The sequence below is a fragment of the Gracilinanus agilis genome, chromosome 4, assembly GCF_016433145.1.
Source record: "Gracilinanus agilis isolate LMUSP501 chromosome 4, AgileGrace, whole genome shotgun sequence".
Lineage (NCBI taxonomy): Eukaryota > Metazoa > Chordata > Mammalia > Didelphimorphia > Didelphidae > Gracilinanus > Gracilinanus agilis.
The window spans coordinates 213,475,070-213,480,091 of NC_058133.1; positions in this window are offsets into that span (position 1 = coordinate 213,475,070).

Here is a 5,022-nt window from a genome sequence, read left to right on the forward strand (position 1 = left end):
GTGTATTGACTTATAGGTGGAAGAGTGGTAAGGGTAGGCAATGGGGGTCAAGTGACTTGCCCAGGGTCACACAGCTGGGAAGTGTCTGAGGCCGGATTTGAACCTAGGACCTCCTGTCTCTAGGCCTGGCTCTCAATTCACTGAGCTACCCAGCTGCCCCCTCAGTTGTTAAGTTTTTAAAGTATGTGAACAGTCAACAAAAGAATTGTGAACTATTACCCTAATAAGAATAACTATTACCTCCCAAAACAATAAGGAAAATATAATTCAATCAAAATTCATTTATTAAGCAACTGCTATATGTCAGGCTCTGTGCTAGACATTAAGGATACAAAGACAATATATGAAATATTCCCTTCTCTCAAGGGGCTTATGTTCTTTGATGGGGAATCTCTCTCTCTCTCTCTCTCTCTCTCTCTCTCTTTCTCTCTCAGACACACACACACACACACACACACACACACACACACACACACACACAAATTACAGAATAAATGTTTAAAATTCGCTAAATACAAAGTAGTTAGGAAGAACACTAGTTTCTGGATGGGCCAGAAAAGACTCCATATAGAAAGTAGTGTTAGAGTTGTTGAAGTGAATTAGAGTTGTTAGAGTTAGTGAGTTAGAAGTTGTTAGAGTTGAAGGAAGTGAGGTATTCTTTGAGGTAGAGGTGAGGAGGGAACCTATCTTGACTACCCAAACTGGTATTTCAACTTTATTTCAAAATTTAAAATATAACTATGTTTAGGTAAAAATTAACATTAATTTTAATTGGAATATAATCTCACTATTATATGTAAATTTTTATATATGATATATAGCATATACCATATATAGCATATAAACTTTTCAAATATAATAAAATATATTATATTATATATTACTTTCTATATAAACTTTTCAATGTATACACACATAAGTAACATTTAACCCTGTCTCCCATTTAGGGGATTATTCTTATCAACCAAGTCAATTGAGTTAAAAGCAAGGTGAATTTGACTTGCTCAGGGATAGGTACTTGTTTAATAACAGACCAAATTTCTTGACTCCTGAGCTAGCGTTCTTTGTAGAAATCTCCTTTAAATTTTGGGGGTAAATAAATCACATTTCCAGAGAACTATGGAATTGACTACTGAAAGAATTATAGTATCATCCATCTAGAACTAGGAAGCACAGTGGTTTGAGGGCCAAACCTGGGATTAGGAGAACCTGGGATCAAATTTGGTCTCAAACACTTCCTAGCTGTGTTACTCTGGGCAAGTCAATAATTTAACCCCAATTGCTAAGAATTGATACTAAGAAAAAAGGTAAAGGTTAAAAAAAACAAAACTAAATCTGGAAAGGATCTGGCACCATCTTCAATCTTAAAGATGAGGAAATAGAGAAGTTAAGTGATTTATCTAAGATTATACAGGTTATAGTAACATATCAGATAGGATTTCTGTGGTCACTGCTTTCGACCTACCCATTTACTTACTTGTGATGCAAAGTAATGTTTTTATGAGTAAGATTTGCTTCAAACTTGGGTGAGTAGAGAATACATCTGTTTTCTTTTCTCCCTTAAGAGGTTGTCCTGTGTAAAGTGTTCAGTTATTAAGTCCTCTTTGAGGATCATAAAGGTGAAAAGTCACTCTGAAGGACTTCTGGTGCCTTAAAAAAGATGGAAGGGAGTTTTAATTCATCAGGACTGTGTTTCAAAGATGAATGGCCTGGTAGGAACCTGTTGCCCTAAAAACCATGTATCAATGTAAACCTGACTGAAAACTTCTTGGTTTATGATCTGACATTCTCCTAAGCACTATTCCTTTTGGATGGAAAGTTCTTAAAGTGGGATTAGGCTTTTGTAGTAATTCCCGTTATTAGCCCCAGGGGACAGATTGAATTTATCCCAGGCAGCCTTTGTAGCTTCATGGACTTTTTTCATTTCCTCTGCTTTCTCTGTTTCTCTTCTCCTCTGCCCATCCTGTTTCTGGGGCCCCTGCGGGGTCCTGGGAGCTAGCTAGGAGTTAGTTTGAGTGAAGTTGTCTGTATATTTTAAATTTCTCTGTTCTTGCCTTTGGGAATGGCTAGCTCCTCATGGATTCTGGAGGAACTAGCAGCGATGTAACTGTGTATTTTTTTCTTTATTAGAATTTTTTTTCAAAGTTAACCCTGTCAGTTAGCTAAGTTTCCTGAGCCTTGAGGCAGGATAATGGTGGTAATGTCACATGAGTCCTCATTCTCACTGTTTTCTAGCCCACCTACCTCTCATACTAAAGAATAGCCGAAGTTGAGGTCTACGATGATTATCAAGTTAGTATGGGAAAATGAAGTTTTGGGGTTTTTAATTAAGTTTCCAAACAAAAATGAAATTGTGGTTAACCAGGAGACTTAAAGCCTTTTTCTTTTCTCTCTCCAAATTTTGACAACTGGGCATGTGGACCTTTTCTGGAATTTGCTTCTTTCCCATTTAATTCACAACTGTTCTTTTGGCCTTTTGGGCTTTGTGGGGCAGGTATTTCCTTTCCTTGGGATTGAATTTAGTCCATTCTGTCATTTCCAGAGCTGGCCTCCCTGCACTTGCTCAAACATCCGTTTAGCACACATCCTTCATATGTGGTTTTCCCAAAGGCTATTTTGGTGAGAGGCAGAACTATCATGTTGGTGGTCTGACTGTATTTTGGACCTTCAAGATTTATGAATTTGGCAATAGTGAATGTAGCTCCTGGGACCTGTAGAATAGGATCCCTCAGCCAGTGTATTAGGACCCATCTCTTCTCTCTTCAATTCTTGAAAAGAGAATAGAGACAATTCTGTTCAGTAACCAGAGTGTGATAGTATAGCGATTGTTTGGAGCAGAGGCTATTAACTTTTTTTGTGTTTGGTATCCTTTTGGCAGGCTGATAAAGACTAATATTACTGTCACTTGTTGGCTACATTCATAATTGTAAGAAATGTTAAATTTCAGTTTGTGACTAGTGAAGATATTTTTCTATCCAAATTCATGAACCATGGACCAGGATCAGTGGATCCCAAGTTAAGAACTCTTGGTTTAGAGGTATAATTGAGGCTAGAGTGTATCATCTTGTGGTTAGGGTTAGGGGATCTGGGATTCTTGCCCTTGGGTTTCTAAACCTAGCCTTCCAGTGGGTCTTTTGCATGGGTCTAATTTATTTACTTTGAATTTTATAATTTTCTGACATAATCAATCAATAAACTTTTATTTAACACATGCTATGCATCAGGTACTGTATTATATAAGGTAATTAAGAGCTGAAAGTGACTTCAGAGGGCATCTGATTTTAAGTCCCTTATTTTACAGATGATGAAATTGAGGTGAAGTTAAATGATTCCTCTGAGATCACAAAGGTTGATTGTGTATTAGATTAATGGTCCTATGACTCCAAATCTGGAACTTTTTTCATTCCTTCCTGAGAGTCAGCTTAACTTTTGGAATGTCATTCTTCCATCTGAGATGTCCAAAGCTAAGAAAAATGCTTCAATGCTTGTCAATAAATGGAGTTCATTAGGGAGTGCAATTTAATTAAATCAGGGATTCTTAACCTTTTTTTTTTTTGTCTCACAGACTTCACTGGCAGTCTGGTGAAGTCTTAGGAATTCTTTTCAGAATAAGCATTTTAAAATTCACAGAATGAAAACACAGGAAACTAAATATGTTGAAATAGTTATAAAAATATGAAAAACACATATATATAAATTCATAGACTTCAGATTAGGAACATTCAAATAAAACAATCTACTTAATAAATACCTATTATGGGCAGCTGAGTGGCACAGTAGATATTGAGCATTGGGCTTGGAGTCAGGAAGACTCATTTTCTTGAGTTCAAATCCAATCTCAGACACTAGCTATGTGACCTTGGGCAAGTCATTTAACCTCTGTTTGCTTTCATCCACTGGAAGAGGAAATAGCAAATTACTCCATTATCTTTGCCAAGAAAAACTCAAACGAGGTCATGAAGAGTTAGACACTACTGAACAACATAAACACTATGTGCAAGGTAACCTGAGGATTCCTACTGAAAATATACTGAGCATAAAAGGAAGAAAAAAACAGCATCTGCCCTCAAGAAGCTTACATTCTATAGGGAAATATAACATATACCCAGGTAAGTATACGATTATATTAAATGTGGGTGGGGAGAGGTTGGTGAAGGCTTCATGGAAGGCGATGATACCTGACTGAATCTTGGAGGGAAGATGGAGGGAGAAAAAGACTGAGAGGAAGAGATGAACAGGGGCCTTAGAATAGACAATGTTCCAATTTGGGCAGGAATTTCAAGTGGAAGTAATGTGGAAGTAATGTGAGAAAGTTGGAAAGTTATCTTGGAATATTATTGTTGGGTTTGTATTTTATCATCAAAATTATAGGATAGGTTTAGCATGCATCCTTCATATGTGGTTTTCCCAAGGGCTATTTTGATGAGAGGCAGAACTATCATGTTGGTGGTTTGACTGTATTCTGGACCTTCAAGATTTATGAATTTGGCGATAGTGAATGTGGCTTCTGGGACCTGTAGAATAGGATCTCTCAGCCAGTGAATTGGGACCCATCTCTACTCTCTTCAATTCTTTTTTTTTAAACCCTTGTACTTCGGTGTATTGTCTCATAGGTGGAAGATTGGTAAGGGTGGGCAATGGGGGTCAAGTGACTTGCCCAGGGTCACACAGCTGGGAAGTGGCTGAGGCCGGGTTTGAACCTAGAACCTCCTGTCTCTAGGCCTGACTCTCACTCCACTGAACTACCCAGCTGCCCCTCTTCAATTCTTAAAAGAGAATAAAGACAATTCTATTCAGTGATCAGAGTGTGGTAGTATAGCAATTGTTTGGAACTCCTATCCTATAATTTTAGAAAGTCAAGATTAAGATCATTTAAAGTTTTATTAAAAGAAAGCTGGCTAAGCTAAAAGGTATTGCTTCTTTAAGAAGTGATTTCCAAGCCTTAAAAGGGCTTAAATCTCTCTCTCTCTCTCTCTCTCTCTCTCTCTCTCTCTCTCTCTCTCTCTCTCTCTCTCTCTCTCT